The 18,873-nt window shown below is 30.9% G+C and overlaps 1 protein-coding gene across 1 annotated transcript in view; it reads left to right on the top strand.

Annotated features, from left to right (window-relative positions):
• LOC112024559 (lysine histidine transporter-like 8) overlaps positions 1–18,873 on the top strand; it is a 33,600-nt gene that overhangs the window by 9,814 nt on the left and 4,913 nt on the right. The gene's annotated exons all lie outside the window — the stretch shown is intronic.

The following is an 18,873-nucleotide window of genomic DNA, read 5'->3' as shown; positions in this document are numbered from 1 at the left end:
CTTGAGAGAGTGTGATATTGATTGATTCATGTTTCAAATTGAAAAATATTTGTAGATTCATAAGGTTTTTTTTGCCCCATGAAAACATTTGATCATGAAAATTTTTTTTTTTTTTTTTTTTAAAGCGGTTAGTTTTCTTTTATACCAATAGGGCTCTCAAACAGTGGTTTAACGTAATGAAAACAATGTCTCTAATTTATATAGGCAAATTGAACACAAACGTGAGTAAAATATTCACTGAAACGGTTTGTTTAATCAGTCAATCCAATAGATACAATTTTTAGTGTTTTTAAACGTAATCGTGTCATTAAATTATCAAGCCACATGGCGCAATGAGGCGCGGTTAATAAAAAGTCAAACATTTCGGCTATTAGTTATTATATAGATATATAATTTTTTTTTTTTTACTTTAATTTTTCATTGGCATTGATAAGTGGAAGTTTTGCCCCTCAATTTTGTCATCGTGATTCATGAGTAACATCAACAAAAAGGGTGCTTGTTCTATAAAACATGATATAGAATAAAATAATCTGGATGGAATTTATACCCTTAACATGTCATGCAACAAGTTTTGACATATTAAAAAAAAGTAGAAGGTATTAATTGACTCAATTGATAAATTTTTAGACAAATAAAGGACATGAGATATCCAATCTATATTAGAGAAAGGGGGAGTATTTTAAAGAAAGGGATATAATCATAGAACCACCTGTTGTTGCATATGCTATACAATAGTGGACCTTCATGAAAACAAAAATGTAGCCAAAAAAAAAATCAATGAAATTGTACGTGTATATATATATTGTGGGCTGTACTGTACTACTCCTAGCCTGTGACCGTCACTCGCACTCCATCCCAAGGGGGCTAGGTTTATATTCTTTTTGGAAGGAAAAATTATTAAGTCCACTAGAAGGATTACTGGCGTGGTCTTTCTTGAGCTTTCAACTAAAAAAATGTTATTATTTATACAAATGTGACATAACTTGGTAATTTTTTTAATTTTTTATTCCTTGTACTGATTAGAAAACTTACCCACACATTTGTATAAATGGCATCGTCTCATTGGTTGGGAGGACCACATCAACAATCCTTTTGGTAGACCTAATAATTTCTCCTTTGAGAGAGGCAGATGGATTGGACTTTTTGGAGTTTCTTTCTTCTCAATCAATCTAGATTATTGAAGAAAAAAACTAGTGGATACTGTTTCATTGCTAACCGTATTGGCCTAGGGCCCTTACTAATTTTGTATGGAATTTTTGGGCTCAATTTGTACATTTAACCGCCGCGGCCGCGGGGGTGGGGGGGGAAACAACGATGATTTCTTACATGATTTTCACGCATTAATTCTTCTTTTGAGAGAGAGAGAGAGAGAGAGAGGTGTTTAATAGGAGAAGTTTATAGTTGATTTTAGTGTTTGTTTGAAAAAAAAAATTGTAGCTTTTAATAAAAGTTACCAAAACTCTTAAGGGTGTTGGATTTGAAGAGAAACAAACTAAGTGGCACAATATCTGATACATTTCTAGATGTTTGTGGTTTGAAACTCTAAATCTTAATGGAAACCTACTTGAAGGAGTTGTACCTAGGTCTTTGGCAAACTGCGTAAGTTTCGAGGTCTTGACTTACACATATTGCGCGTCCTTGTCTTGTGATCTAACAAATTTCACGGGCTGATTGTTCATGGAGGGTCAAATTGCGTCTTGCTGATTCTTCAAATTCTAGACCTCAGTTCAAACAACTTTACTGGTCAGCTTCCAAGAAAATCATTTTCTACCTGGAAGGCAATGCTGGAAGAAGAGGAGGATCTCCCTTCAGCGCTCTGTCACCTTTACCTCGAATTTGATTTCCTGGATTTATTAATCCATTTTATTATCAAGATGTGATAACAGTAACTAGTAAGGGTCTAGACATCGAGCTAGTGAAGATTTTAATTATAGTCACCTTGCTTGACGTTTCATGCAATAATCTTAATGGGCCAATACCAGAAGAATTAGGAGAATTCAAATCACTATATTTTCTCAACTCGTTGCATATTGCTTTTACAAGCTAAATCCCACCATCTATGGGAAACTTAGCTCAACTGGAATCATTAGACTTGTCAAGCAACAATCTCAGTGGGGAGATTTCTATGCAACTTGCAGATCTTACTTTCCAGGCAGTCCTAAACTTTTCGTTTAATCAATTGGTGGGGCAGATTCCACAAGGCAAGCAATTTGCTACATTTTCAGAAGTTTCCTATGAGTGGAACGAGGGATTATGAGGGTACCCTTTGGAGATAGAATGCACATCTACAGAGCCTAGATCACTACATCCAACATTTGAAGAAACTCATTCGAGTTCTAGAATTGTGATTGACTGGAATTTCTTAAGTGCAGAACTGGGATTTGCTGTTGGCCTTGGGATTGTAATTGGACCCCTTATGTTTTGGAAGAGGTGGAGGATATGGTATTACAAAAACGTTGATGACATTCTTTCCAGCATCTTTCCTCACTTGTATCTTGGAAAAGAATATGGTTGAAGACGAACACAGACGAATGAGGAGCGGAGGCACTATTGATAGTTAGGAGGAGCAATGCAATAGTGTGATCATGATTACATCTAGCAAAATAAAGATTCCATCCTTGCAATTGGATGTAAAAGCATTGTCTTAAGGTATGATGTTTGTAACCAGTAAGTTGTATCTCTGAAATACTTCTCTAATATATGAGACGCATGCGTTTGGCAAAAATTATTTTTGCCAACTTATTTTACTATTCAGCTTATTTTTGGTTCTATTCATAAGTTCCACTGCACTTTTGGTATTATTCATGAGTTTCACTGTATTATTTCATCTAACTTCTATCTTTATTTCTAGTACTTTTAGTAAAAAATTTTCAATTTCAGAAAAATAAGTGAAGTCCAAACGGACCGTAACGTGGAGCGAAACTTGCCCCTGTTGTCACATCTCACATGTTTGTCTAACCCTTTAAAAAAGCATTAGACTTTTTTGAGCAATTCTTCCTATACTACAGCACAAGCTTTCGAAGGCTCAAATTTTCCATCAACATGCGAATTCTGAGAGATGTAAATAGATTGCAAGTTATATTGATCTAAAGCAATTAATAATAAACAATTTTTATTACAATTTTAACTAAATAGGTTTGGTCTTCTATAAACCTTTTAGTATCTCCTATCCTTTATTTTAGTTTAAGGGTAGATACTAGATGCCATAGAAATGATCAATGGGTAGTTGCACAAAGCACAATGATGTTGGGTTAATATAACATAATTGAGTACATACCCATTGGACTTAGGCCTTTTGGGTTAAAGTATATCTCTATATGTTATATTAATTACTCAAAGGAAGCTCTCCAAGGTGTTTATCTCCCAGACAAGTGGTATCAGAGCCCATGGTGGTGTGGGGCAAAGGTGGCAAGGCTATCGAGGTTCCTTTCACAGTTGGAGCGGGAACGGAGTGTGTGTACTTGAAGCCCTTTCACAAATGGAGCAGGGTAGGTCCCTTTCGCAGTTAGAGTGGTGATGGTATATTACACCAAGCAAGCCCATAAAGCTCACACAAGCGATTTTGAAAAAAAAAACCCAACAAAGGAGTATTATTGCCAATGGTGGTAGACAATGATGAGGTGCAAGGTTCCCATGGACATGGACGTGCGGGGTTCTCATGGATGTGCGTGTGGGGTTGACACGTGGTTCCCATGGATAGCGTACGAGAGACCCATGGATGGCGTGTTGATGAAGTGAAAAGCCCATTAGTCAAGGGGGAGTGAGTAGGACTTGTTCATGGCCTACAGAGAGGTCTTGAAGCTCATAGAGAGGCAGACTCACACGTGAGGGGGAGATTGTTCAGTTACACATGTGAGTGGAGTCCCACATTGAATAAAAATGAGAAGAATGAGTGGTTAATATAACATAATTGAGCACATGCTCATTGGACTTAGGCCTTTTGGGTTAAAGTGTGTCTCTATATGTTATATTAATTACTCAAAGGAAGTTCCCCAATGTGTTTATCTCCTCGACAAATGAGGTAGTCCCATGAGGTTTTCAATTGGGCAGTATTGAAAAAACAACAAAAGACTTGTGCTTATGTAGCTTTCCATTAAGAAATTGATGGAGTTTCAGAATCCTTCCAAGTTACCAAGTCATGCATATATCTGTCATCCATAATTAAATCCTCAGAGAAGAATGATTCAAATTCAACCATTTCTTTTGTTGTCAGTTTCATAGACACAACTCCAATGTTCTGGTTGAAGTTTACAATCTTGGCGGTCCCAGGTATTGGACACACGTCTTCCCTCGGTGATGAACGCAAGCTAGTGCTAATTGTGATGGGGTGCATCCCTTCTTTGCTGCCATACATTATTAACATGCTCAAATACCCTTTTGTTTTTGTTATTCTCTAGATTTTCAGGTTGGAACCTAGGTAGAAACTGAAAGCAGAGAAAGACATGTATCATCATGACTACATGTTCTGATTTCATGATAAATAATCAATTCTCCTAAACCGTTAAGAAATGATTTCATTATTTACCATATAATTATTATTATTTTTATTTATTTTTTATTCTTAAATTTTGTTGTCAGTATTAAATATATAAATAGATTAAATATGTTACTAAATCTATCACTAGCAAATTGGCTCATAATATGAGTAGACGAAAATTTTAATATAAAAAGAAAGTAAAAAAATTATTTTGAAAAAAAAAAAAAAAAAAAACTGCTGCACTTTGCTAGTTTGGTAAAGGGATATATAAAAACAAAACATTTCTTAATTAATGTTTTAATATATTTAAAATTAAATTCTCTTACGAGAAAAATGCTTTATTACTAATAATTAATCGTAACATATGATTTTACAAATATTTTAGAAAATAAATTATGTATTATATTTAATTACAAAAAAATCACATAGGCGGAGTTGCTACTAGCATAAACAAAAACTGACACAAACAAAGGCATTTACAAGACACTACACCAAACGTTACACAAAAATAAAAGTATGCGGTTTACTTTGACGACAGCTCCTCTCTAATGAATCTCTGCTAACAAAACAATCGATCCCACTCTCTCTCTCTCTCACAAGTCTCAGTCACTCTCTTATCCTGTCTTTTGGCTTTTACTTCTTTTTTCTACCCCTATTCTGTTGGAAAAATTCTATATTAGAAATTTCAGCAAGCACACAAGCCTTGACTTTTGTATATGATATTAGACAAAAAGGAAGAATTCAATTCTTCTCTTCGCTTGGCCGAATGTCCTTAAGTTTTCTTTAGCCAATTTTTCTTCTTCTTTCAGCATATCCCACACGCTAAATACTCCACCGTTTTTTTAGTTCTCTCATCTTTATTTCTTTGTTATATTTTTTTACTCTTATCTTGAATTGTTCTCATCCAGACATTTAAATTATTTTTACTTTCCCAATACCTTGACTTTTCTTCCCCAATGGCCATACGTTCAGATGTTCTATTCTTCATTTTCATCCTCACAAATCTCTTCCTCTCCCTCTGTCTCAGTCTCTTCATTCTCTTTCCTCACAAACAAATTAGTTTCAATCACACAAACAATAAGAATGCAAGATTGTTTTTACATATTACATCGTCATCGTTCTCCTTTCTTCAACAATAGTGATAAGGTGTTGTGAGCCTGTAAAATACTACCGAGAAAAAACAAAAAACAAAAAACAAAAAACAAAAAACAAAAATCTTCCTTGATTTCTTTCCCAATGGCCACATGTTCAGATGTTCTATTCTTCATTCTCATCCTCACAAATCTCTTCCTCTCCCTCTGTCTCAGTCTCATCATTCTCTTCCTCACAAACAAATTAGTTTCAATCACAGAAACAATAAGAATGAAAGATTGTTTTTGCATATTACATCGTCATCATTCTCCTTTCTTCAACAATAGTGATAAGGTGTTGTGAGCCTGTAAAATACTACCAAGAGAGGAAAAAAAAAATACAAAAAAAAAAAAACAAAAATCTTCCTTGTTTTCTTTCCCAATGGCCACATTTTCAGATGTTCTATTCTTCATTCTCATCCTCACAAATCTCTTCCTCTCCCTCTATACGTCTCAGTCTCTTCATTCTCTTCCTCACAAACAAATTAGTTTCAATCATAAAAACAATTAGAATGCAAGATTGTTTTTACATATTACATCGTCATCGTTCTCCTTTCTTCAACAATAGTGATAAGATGTTGTGAGCCTGTAAAATAATACTGAGGAAAAAAAAAACAAAAAAAAACAAAAAACAAAAATCTTCCTTTTTTTTATTTGTTATTTTTTTATTTTCATATTTTCTTTTCTCAACATCAGATCTTTTGTCATCCTTATTGTATATTACTGTACTTTTTTGCAATGATCTAATTAAGTTTTAACATAGTAGGCATACTTTTTTGCAATGATCTAAGTTTTAACATAGTAGGCATTTCAGGGGCATTTCAATTCTTTTGTGTTTCTATTACAAATATTGTAATACGTTACTTGATATATCCTATTGTCACCCTAATACTTCATCTGTATTTAAAACCCAATTTTTTTTACTGTACAATTTATTTCTTTACCATACATTTTAGAAAAGGTATCTGACCTTTAAATTTTCTTTGACACTTTGCTTTCCGGTGTTACTGAAAAGAGAAGTCCTTGCTAATAGTAGAAAAATTTCATGGAGAAATTTGTTTCAAAGTTGTCCACAGGAAATAAATTTCGGAGAGAGGGAGGGAGAGGAAAAGAAGAGTGTACAAAGATAAAGATAAAAGAAAGAAGTGATGTTTAATTTATAACTACTATCAAACGTTGTGTCTATAGTTTAGTATGGGCAGTTGGGCTTTTAAGGGGCTTGTATGCGTGTATATAAGGTGAAAAGAGTCATAATATTTTGTAACTACTGTCCAAAGAGACAAAACATTGTGTCTCTAATTTACTATAGATAAATGAATACAATGGATCTAAAAAGTGAAAATATCACTAAAGCTTCCATCAAATAAAAAGACACAATTGTTTTAAATGTATACGTGGCATTAATTTATGTAGTCACGTGGCGTAATGAGAAATGATCAACAAAAAGTCAAACGTTTCGGCTATTAGTTATTACTAGTCGCTAACCCGTGCGATGCACGGAAGAGTTGAGCAAAAATTTTAAATTTTCACTTTTGCTTATAGTTATGATCACTTGAAAATAAAAGTTACAATTGAAAAAGGGGGGAAAATTCTAATACCAATGATAAGTCCAACACCAATAATAATTTGGTATTTCTTTGCTATCAATAATAATTTGTCACACCTAAAATTTATGCTAAAGATGACATTAATATATAATTATTCTCAATACCCAAAAAATCATACTCAGTAGGAACAATATTTTTTTTAAAAAGATTAAAAAAATTATTAACAAACCTGGAGTTGCAGTATTATATGTTATTAAAAATGTAAAGGGAATAATGTAAATAATCTAATATAAAAAGATTAAAGAAATTTTTAACAAAATTCGAGTAGCAATATTATAAGTTATTAAAATGTAAAGGGAATAATGTAAATAATCTAATATCACTCAACCTATTTTATAATTTTAAAAAATCAATCAATGAGCCCATAAAAAATAAAAAATAAAAAAAAAAATCAATTAGTGAGTACCGCAGAAAACGAAGTGACATTGGGATGAGGGTGGGAAATTCCTTGAGTAAAATGAAGTTTTATTCCTAAAATTGCATAAGTCCGATCCGTATTTTCCTTTTTTTTTTTTCTTACTCCACCGTTTTTTAAGTTCTCTCATCTTTATTTCTTTGTTATATTTTTTTACTCTTATCTTGAATTGTTCTCATCCAGACATTTAAATTATTTTTACTTTCCCAATACCTTGACTTTTCTTCCCCAATGGCCATACGTTCAGATGTTCTATTCTTCATTTTCATCCTCACAAATCTCTTCCTCTCCCTCAGTCTCAGTCTCTTCATTCTCTTTCCTCACAAACAAATTAGTTTCAATCACACAAACAATAAGAATGCAAGATTGTTTTTACATATTACGTCGTCATCGTTCTCCTTTCTTCAACAATAGTGATAAGGTGTTGTGAGCCTGTAAAATACTACCGAGAAAAAACAAAAAAAAAAACAAAAAACAAAAAACAAAAATCTTCCTTGATTTCTTTCCCAATGGCCACATGTTCAGATGTTCTATTCTTCATTCTCATCCTCACAAATCTCTTCCTCTCCCTCTGTCTCAGTCTCTTCATTCTCTTCCTCACAAACAAATTAGTTTCAATCACAGAAACAATAAGAATGCAAGATTGTTTTTGCATATTACGTCGTCATCGTTCTCCTTTCTTCAACAATAGTGATAAGGTGTTGTGAGCCTGTAAAATACTACCAAGAGAGGAAAAAAAAAACACAAAAAAAAAAAACAAAAATCTTCCTTGTTTTCTTTCCCAATGGCCACATTTTCAGATGTTCTATTCTTCATTCTCATCCTCACAAATCTCTTCCTCTCCCTCGATACGTCTCAGTCTCTTCATTCTCTTCCTCACAAACAAATTAGTTTCAATCATAAAAACAATTAGAATGCAAGATTGTTTTTACATATTACGTCGTCATCGTTCTCCTTTCTTCAACAATAGTGATAAGATGTTGTGAGCCTGTAAAATAATACTGAGGAAAAAAAAAACAAAAAAAAAAAAAAAAAAAAAAAAAANAAAAAACAAAAAAAAAAAAAAAAAAAACAAAAATCTTCCCTTTTTTTTTATTTGTTATTTTTTTATTTTCATATTTTCTTTTCTCAACATCAGATCTTTTGTCATCCTTATTGTATATTACTGTACTTTTTTGCAATGATCTAAGTTTTAACATAGTAGGCATTTCAGGGGCATTTCAATTCTTTTGTGTTTCTATTACAAATATTGTAATACGTTACTTGATATATCCTATTGTCACCCTAATACTTCATCTGTATTTAAAACCCAATTTTTTTTACTGTACAATTTATTTCTTTACCATACATTTTAGAAAAGGTATCTGACCTTTAAATTTTCTTTGACACTTTGCTTTCCGGTGTTACTGAAAAGAGAAGTCCTTGCTAATAGTAGAAAAATTTCATGGAGAAATTTGTTTCAAAGTTGTCCACAGGAAATAAATTTCGGAGAGAGGGAGGGAGAGGAAAAGAAGAGTGTACAAAGATAAAGATAAAAGAAAGAAGTGATGTTTAATTTATAACTACTATCAAACGTTGTGTCTATAGTTTAGTATGGGCAGTTGGGCTTTTAAGGGGCTTGTATGCGTGTATATAAGGTGAAAAGAGTCAAAATATTTTGTAACTACTGTCCAAAGAGACAAAACATTGTGTCTCTAATTTACTATAGATAAATGAATACAATGGTTCTAAAAAGTGAAAATATCACTACAGCTTCCATCAAATAAAAAGACACAATTGTTTTAAATGTATATGTGGCATTAATTTATGTAGTCACGTGGCGTAATGAGAAATGATCAACAAAAAGTCAAACGTTTCGGCTATTAGTTATTACTAGCCGCGAATTTGCGCGTTGCGCGTGATAATTATTTTTATGGTGGTTTTATTAATTTTTTTTTTACAATTTAAACTAATCTAATAATGAGTAATGTATTTCATAATTATATTTTTATTTATTATAGGAACAAATTTTAGAAAAGGTATCTGACCTTTAAATTTTCTTTGACACTTTGCTTTCCGGTGTTACTGAAAAGAGAAGTCCTTGCTAATAGTAGAAAAATTTCATGGAGAAATTTGTTTCAAAGTTGTCCACAGGAAATAAATTTCGGAGAGAGGGAGGGAGAGGAAAAGAAGAGTGTACAAAGATAAAGATAAAAGAAAGAAGTGATGTTTAATTTATAACTACTATCAAACGTTGTGTCTATAGTTTAGTATGGGCAGTTGGGCTTTTAAGGGGCTTGTATGCGTGTATATAAGGTGAAAAGAGTCAAAATATTTTGTAACTACTGTCCAAAGAGACAAAACATTGTGTCTCTAATTTACTATAGATAAATGAATACAATGGTTCTAAAAAGTGAAAATATCACTACAGCTTCCATCAAATAAAAAGACACAATTGTTTTAAATGTATATGTGGCATTAATTTATGTAGTCACGTGGCGTAATGAGAAATGATCAACAAAAAGTCAAACGTTTCGGCTATTAGTTATTACTAGCCGCGAATTTGCGCGTTGCGCGTGATAATTATTTTTATGGTGGTTTTATTAATTTTTTTTTTTACAATTTAAACTAATCTAATAATGAGTAATGTATTTCATAATTATATTTTTATTTATTATAGGAACAATCATAAATGTAATATAGAAACAATCCAAACACCAAAAAAAACTTAAACTTAAAAAAATTAATAAAACTTAACAATGATTAATTGAACCAATATTATGATAAAATTTTGTTTTTGATAATCTATTAAGATTATTTTCTTTGTTGAAATTATAATTTCGGCCACCCAAAACATATTATCAAATAAACAATTATTAGCAAAATCTAAGAATTCAATTTCTATACATGCATTGTTATAAAATAATAATAATTAAAATAAAATTGCAAAAGTTAAAATTTGTCACCTATTCAATTATTTTCGTTTAGCTAACATTTGTTTTTCTTTAAATAAATGGCATTATAGAGTACTTTGCACACCACAAAAGATTATAAAATAAACAAAAATTAGTAAAGTCTTATAGTTTAACATCTAAATTGAGCACTATAAAAAATGATGCTATGTAACAGAATAAATAGCAAATTATCTAAATCATGTTATGTAATAGAATAATATTATATTTTTATATGTTATATTTAATTCTTTAGAACACAATAGGATAACATTTAACAATAAAAGAGAATAAAAAATTAAAAAAAAAAATAAATCGCACTAACCCAAAATTATATATATATATATATATATATATTGTGGGCTGTACTGTACTACTCCTAGCCTGTGACCGTCACTCGCACTCCATCCCAAGGGGGCTAGGTTTATATTCTTTTTGGAAGGAAAAATTATTAAGTCCACTAGAAGGATTACTGGTGTGGTCTTTCTTAACCTTTTAACTAAAAAAATGTTATTATTTATACAAATGTGACATGGTAATTTTTTATTTTTTATTCCTTGTACTGATTAGAAAACTTACCCACACATTTGTATAAATAGCATCATCTCATTGGTTGGGAGGACCACATCAACAATTCTTTTGGTAGACCTAATACTTTCCCCTTTGGGAGAGGCAGATGGATTGGACTTTTTGGAGTTTCTTTCTTCTCAATCAATCTAGATTATTGAAGAAAAAAACTAGTGGATACTGTTTCATTGCTAACCGTATTGGCCCAGGGCCCTTACTAATTTTGTATGAAATTTTTGGGCTCAATTTGTACATTTAACCGCCGCGGCCCCCGCGGGGGGGGGGGCGGCTTGAGGAATAGTAAAACAACGAAGATTTTTTACATGATTTTCACGCATTAATTCTTCTTTTGAGAGAGAGAGAGAGAGAGAAAGAGAGGTGTTTAATAGGAGAAGTTTATAGTTGATTTTAGTGTTTGTTTGAAAAAAAAAAATTTGTAGCTTTTAATAAAAGTTACCAAAACTATTGGAGTTCTAAACGTACACTTTAACATACGGATCATTAAAACACAAGGGTATTATAATTATGTAGAACCCACCAATTATTAGAAAGATATTATAGGTGTTGAATTATTAAATAATTGTTGGTACTATTAGGGAAAAGATTGTCCTACTTTTATTTACAAGAGGGTACCCTCTTATCACATGTGAGATTTGTACATGTGGTGTTCACGTATGCTAGAGAGAGATCTTATTAAATATCATTTTCATTGTAACGGACATTTCACGTTGAGTGGAACCCATGTCCTATGGCACAGAGGACAAAATTGATACCCTCTCATAGTTATAGAAATGATCATAGAATCACAAACTATTTTACAATTTTATTTTACAACGCTAACGTGCTAAGTTATGAGTAGTTTCTTATCCCTTACATATGAATCTGCCAATTTCGTAGTTATGGGGCTATAAATGGAATGATAGAGAACAAAAGTTGGTCGATGAGGTGCAGCTAAGGTCCCACAATAATTTTATCTTGCCAAGGAGATAGAGAGAACTCTGCAAATTCGATGGAGGGTAGAGAGAGGTGCAGTGAGAGGACAAGAGAGAGAGGGAGAGCTTTCGTTAGCTAATGGATTTCGGTCTTCGCCTAGGTATTGTTCTTTTAGATGGAGATCTTTGCTTGGGTATTGTTGTTCTTCAGATGCAAAGGGGAAAAGTATAGATAGGACAAGAGAGAAAGGAGTAAAAAATTTATGAAGAAATGTTGGTTTGTTGCTGGGAGAAGGAGAAAGGGGAAAGAAGAAAGAGAAAGGGGAAAGAGAGAAAGAGAAAGTTGTTGGTGCTGAGGACTTGAGGTACACATGTCCTTGACGCGGGTCCCACAAAGATGCATGTATTTACAATATTGCTACTGTTACTCATTTTTTAGAAATTGAAAACAACTGAAAGTTGTTTTCAATTTCCATGACTCAAACTCAATTTTTTAAGAATTGAGTTACGAAAATTGAGTTAGGAAACTCATCCAAACAAAGCAACTTGCTGTGGGACCCACAAAATTCAGAAATTGAGTGATGAAAACTGAGTATTGGATGATGAAAACACTTAAACCAAACAACTCCTTAGTATTTCATTCAACCAAAAAAAGAAAAGAAAAAAGAAGAAGATTTAGTAATTCATGAATTTAATGTGATTAAGATGCTAATCATGCTATGTATTTAATATAAGGGTAAAATACATATTCGGTCCCTAACCTTTACACCATATTTCAATTTAGTCCCTAACCTTTCAATTGTGTCAATTTGGTTCATAATCTTTCAATTTCATGTCAATTTAGTCATTGCTATTATATCTTAGATGAAAATTACTAACATGACAAACGCCCAAAATAAAATTTAAGTTTAGTGTCACATCAACAGAAGCAAATTTTTTGTTTTAGCTATTAGACACATCATCAATTTTCGTCTAAAAGATAACGGTAGAGACAAAATTGACATGGTACTGAAAAGTTAGGGACCAAATTGACATAATTGAAAGGTTAATGATCAAATTGAAATATAGTGTATAGAATACAGACCAAATAAGTAGTTTACCCTTAATACAATTATTATTATTTATTTGATGAAATAAAATTTTATTGACGCAACATCGTGTGCAACTTAAATAAAAGGAACAAGAAAATATTGATTCTAAAAGAACTTTGGAGTAGAACATTTATAATAAAACTATAAAATTGGTGTTCAAATTCTAACTCTTATTGTAACTATCGAATTATTAAAAAAAAAAAAAATAGAACAAGCAAATAAAATCAATCACCTCTATAATATAAATTTAAATTAAAATAAGATAGTGAATTTGACTAATGGATTTTATTTATTTTTGGATTATGACCAATGGATTAAAACGGTCATTAATTAGATAAGTGTTGCAAAAGAATATCAGTCTTTCTTTTATTTAATAATACTGGTATACTTATTATCCGCTAATCAAATAGATTGCTAAATCCTAAATGCATTCACAATGTGGAGTTTTGAACATAATTTACTCGTTCCCATGAATCCCATCAAACTCAAACGAAGCTGAACTGTTTGATTGTCAAAACATTGAACCGAGTTCATTTAAATAATATTACCCATAATGTTTTTTCTTTTTTTAAGCCTACATGAAAATTGTTGATAGTTTTTTTTTTTTTTTTTTTTTTTTTTTTTTTTTTTTTTTAAGATTAAAAAAAAATGTTGACACTATTTTTACATTATGATTTAGGAGTGACAGGGTCAAAAGCCTTTTATCTTGGTGATATAACTTGCATTTCTTTATTACGAGAACCAACGACTTTAAGCTTGACATCTTGGACCAATAAGCCTGACATCTTGGACCAATGCACCAAACAAAAACCCAATAATAATTTCTATCATAACAGTCATGTCGGCCATGGTTGATGTAAAAATCACCGTAAGTTTTTAAGCCACCATGATCATATCACATTGAGAGAAAAGAAATCATTTTGGACATCAATCCGTCAGAAACATGGAATTCGGTGGCAAATAAAATATAGCTAAATTTAATTTTTAAAATCTGTAACTATTCATTTATTTATAAGAATTAAAATTTTAAGCCCCATATTTTTCTTTGAATTTACAAGAAAACAACTATAGGAAATAATCGACCACTCAAACTTAATCAGATATTTAGCCACCAATAATAGGTTCAAATAATTCGGAAAAACAAAGCAATAAAAGGTAAACTATGTGTTTGGTTCTTATTTTATAAACTATATTTCAATTTAGTCCTTAAAATGTGTTAATTTGATCATTAACTTTTTGATACCGTGTCAATTTAGTCTCTACCGTTATTCTTTAGATGAGAATTGATGATGCGTCTAATGATCAAATAAAAAATTAACTTTCTTTAATGTGACAATACACTAAAATTTTATTTTAATGGTTTGTCATGTCATTAATTTTCATTCAAGATATAATGACATGGACCAAATTANATGAAAATTGTTGATAGTTTTTTTTTTTTTTTTTTTTTTTTTTTTTTTTTTTTTTTTTTTTTTAAGATTAAAAAAAAAAATTGACACTATTTTTACATTATGATTTAGGAGTGACAGGGTCAAAAGCCTTTTATCTTGGTGATATAACTTGCATTTCTTTATTACGAGAACCAACGACTTTAAGCTTGACATCTTGGACCAATAAGCCTGACATCTTGGACCAATGCACCAAACAAAAACCCAATAATAATTTCTATCATAACAGTCATGTCGGCCATGGTTGATGTAAAAATCACCGTAAGTTTTTAAGCCACCATGATCATATCACATTGAGAGAAAAGAAATCATTTTGGACATCAATCCGTCAGAAACATGGAATTCGGTGGCAAATAAAATATAGCTAAATTTAATTTTTAAAATCTGTAACTATTCATTTATTTATAAGAATTAAAATTTTAAGCCCCATATTTTTCTTTGAATTTACAAGAAAACAACTATAGGAAATAATCGACCACTCAAACTTAATCAGATATTTAGCCACCAATAATAGGTTCAAATAATTCGGAAAAACAAAGCAATAAAAGGTAAACTATGTGTTTGGTTCTTATTTTATAAACTATATTTCAATTTAGTCCTTAAAATGTGTTAATTTGATCATTAACTTTTTGATACCGTGTCAATTTAGTCTCTACCGTTATTCTTTAGATGAGAATTGATGATGCGTCTAATGATCAAATAAAAAATTAACTTTCTTTAATGTGACAATACACTAAAATTTTATTTTAATGGTTTGTCATGTCATTAATTTTCATTCAAGATATAATGACATGGACCAAATTGACACGACATTGAAAAATTAGGAACTAAATTGACACAATTAAAAGGTTAATAACCAAATTGAAATATAATGTAAAGAATAAAAACCAAATATATAGTTTACCCAACAATATATAAATAGGTTTGAAGTTGGAAATAGACAAATAGTCAAAATAATTGCTCCATTAGAAAACAAAACTCATGTAAGACGTGGAAACTACCCGTCGTCTTTTCAAGGGTTCCACTCTTCCTTTAAGCGTCTTATAGACTTTAATACTTTGTTTTTCCAAGTCTCCTTGCCCGTTAAGTTTGGGAATTGTGAAGTTGCCAATGCCATTAGTCATTAGTCATTAGTCATGGTCATTTCCTTGACTTCTAGACACTGAAGAGGAAAATTATCGTGGGACCTCAACTGCACCTCATCGACCAACTGTTGTTCTCTATCATTCCATTTATAGCCCCATAACTACGAAAAAATTGAGTACCATAGACTATTATACAATTTACTTATGACGTGATAGAATATAAATGGTAAAAAAAATTTGTAGATTCATATGTAAGAGATAAGAAACTACTCATAACTTAGCACGTTAGGTTTGAAGTTGGAAATAGACAAATAGTCAAAATAATTGCTCCATTAGAAAACAAAACTCGTGTAAGACATGGAAACGACCCGTCGTCTTTTCATGGGTTCCACTGTTTCTGTAAGCTTCTTGTAGACTTTAATACTTTGTTTTTTCAAGTCTCCTTGCCCGTTAGGTTTGGGAATTGGGAAGTTAATGCCATTAGTTATTAGTCATGGTCATTTCCTTGACTTCTAGACATTGAAGAGGAAAAAAAAAAAAAAAAAAAAAAAAAAAAAAAAAAAAAAAAATCTCTCTCTATCTTGTGGGTGTGGAGTTCGGATTTAAAATGTGGTTATAGGGTTTTGATTTTTGAGACATGGGTATGCATGTGTGGTTTAGGTTTGTGGTGTGGCTATGGTGGGTTTAGATCTGAGATGTGGGTGGCTGTCATGGGTTCAGATTTGTGGTGTGGGTTTAGATTTGATTTGGGCATAAGGTCTGTATTTGTGATTTTTGATTTGGGTATTTATGGGTTTTGATTTGAACATCTGTGGGTACCTATGAGTTTATGTTTGTATTCATTTGTGTTTGTATGTTTATGATGATTTGGCCATAGGTTTGGGATAGGATTGTTCTTGTTGATGTGTGTGTACATGAGAAATGAAAGAGAAAGAGGACAGCTTCAGTGAGAGTAACAGGGCAATGGTGACTGAAGGGGAAGAAAATGAAACGAAGAGAGTAAGGGTGAGGCAGGTAGGCTAACAGAACTTATGACATGGTGCTCTTGCATGGGTCCCATAAAAAGTAGAAAAAATTGAGTGATGAGAAACTGAAAATATGTGCCAAACAGGTGGGGGTTAAGAAATTGTGGTATTTTAAGTAACGAGTAATGAGTTATGAGTGATGAGTGATGGGTGATGAAAACTGAGTGATTAGTGATGAGTGACAATTTTTTTTGAACCAAACAATCCCTAAATCTTCATTGTAAAAAATATCTTCATTTGCTTTCTAGATCACCTTTTCCTTCTAGAGAGATGGAGAAAGAATTGATATATGATTAAAAGAACTAACCAACCCTCACAAACAAAGCAGCACACTTAAAAGGGAGGCGGGGGACCCTCATAAGTACTTGTGAGAGAGATTAATATAGAGAAAATTCTAACATAAATTATCAATGGTTCGTTTGTTTTAAATTTCATATATTTGAAACCACATTTATTTATCTAAATAAGTTTTGAGTCATTTTTCAAAAAAAAAAAAATTCTGCTCTTGAGAATGAGGTGTTTCTAAGTTGTAAATAACAAATAAATTAATAAATGAAAGAGAGATGAAAACTCGATAGTTCAGAGATAAGAATTTAAATATTGGACGTTTCTATTAAAAATATCAAAATGTATCAATTAAAAGCTTTATATTCTCATTGAGTAATTATTAGGTTCTCTAGTACGCCACACTATTAATTGTAGTATTAATTGCACTACTCCACACTATTAATTGCAGGACCCACTTTTTTTTTTTTTTTAATTAAATGCAGGTCACTTGATATGGTATGATTAACATTTTATATTACTACTAACTTTATATATATATATATATATAGGGAAATGTTAACGAGTGCCGTGAGGGCATTGGTTAAGAATCTATTTTAAGAAAATTTTGATATCACTTTTATGGGAAATGAAAAAGCTGTCAAAACATTAATTACTTTTTTTCCTTTTCCATAAAAACTTTCTTTAATTGAATTGTTAACCAATACCCTACGACACTCATTAACATGACCCATATATATATATATATATATATATATTTTTTTTTTTTAAATATTAAATGACTTGTATTTATTAGTATGGGCTGTAAAGCATGAAGTGTACTTCCAATTTAGCTAATAATTTTCAATGTTCATCACTAGTCATATATTTAACTAGCTAAAACATTAATCTTATATATATATATATATTTATTTTCTTAAGCAATAAATTTTAATTCACAATGATTTTCACAATTGATAAGGTGTCAGATTAGTGAATAATGAAAGTGATATCAATCATGGTCCCAAGTTAAATTAATTGTTGAGATGGTACTTGTTTTGCCTATTAATTTTTTTATGTTACTTATGTTGTATTTTTATTTTCTTACTAAATGACTTGCATTGGTTGACATGGACCGTGAGACTCTAAAAAAAAAAATTGATGTGGACTATGAAGTGCCATGTGGTCCATGTCACTTTAATCCTTAATCATCAATGGAGTTGAATCTTAATTCTTAACTAGCTATTTAGATATAAGTTAAATAGGATTTATTTGGATACTGCTTATTTTGTTAAAATTAAAAATTTATTATTGAAAATACTATAAATAAAGGCAAAAGTTAGTTGAAATAGTACAATAAGACCTATGAATAATACCAGTAAAATTAATAAATATTAATAAAAATAACTAAATAATAAAATAATTTATAATTTTCATTATTTTTCAATCATCGCATACTTGATAACTTTTTTAACTACAGTTGACTTGACAAATTTGTAACAATAAAAAATTAGAAATAATGTGAAATTTAATATATGGAAGCGTATCCTCTCATCCATGCAATCACTATTCAGTATTCATTACTCCATCCAAAAAAAAGAAAAAAGAAAGGTGGAATTTGACTTGACAAATTTACTCTTCCATAAAAAATTATATTATATTATATATATATATATATATGTTGTATATAGATTTTACAAATATACGACATATAGTAAATTATTTTAAAATTATTTTTTATAAAAAATAAAAAAATAATTAATTTTTTGACAATTTTTTATACAAACATTTTTAAAAATATTATTAAAATATACTTTAAAAACATTCATTAACCGAACCGTATTTATATTATATTCATTGCTCCATTTTCAAAACCAGCTCATTTTATTCCATTGGTTTTGA

This window comes from Quercus suber, unplaced genomic scaffold (genome assembly GCF_002906115.3).
Source record: "Quercus suber isolate HL8 unplaced genomic scaffold, Cork oak 2.0 scaffold_552, whole genome shotgun sequence".
In the NCBI taxonomy this organism is placed as follows: Eukaryota; Viridiplantae; Streptophyta; class Magnoliopsida; order Fagales; family Fagaceae; genus Quercus; species Quercus suber.
Note: the sequence above shows the minus strand (reverse complement) of the source record. Positions and strands in the feature narration are given on the sequence as shown.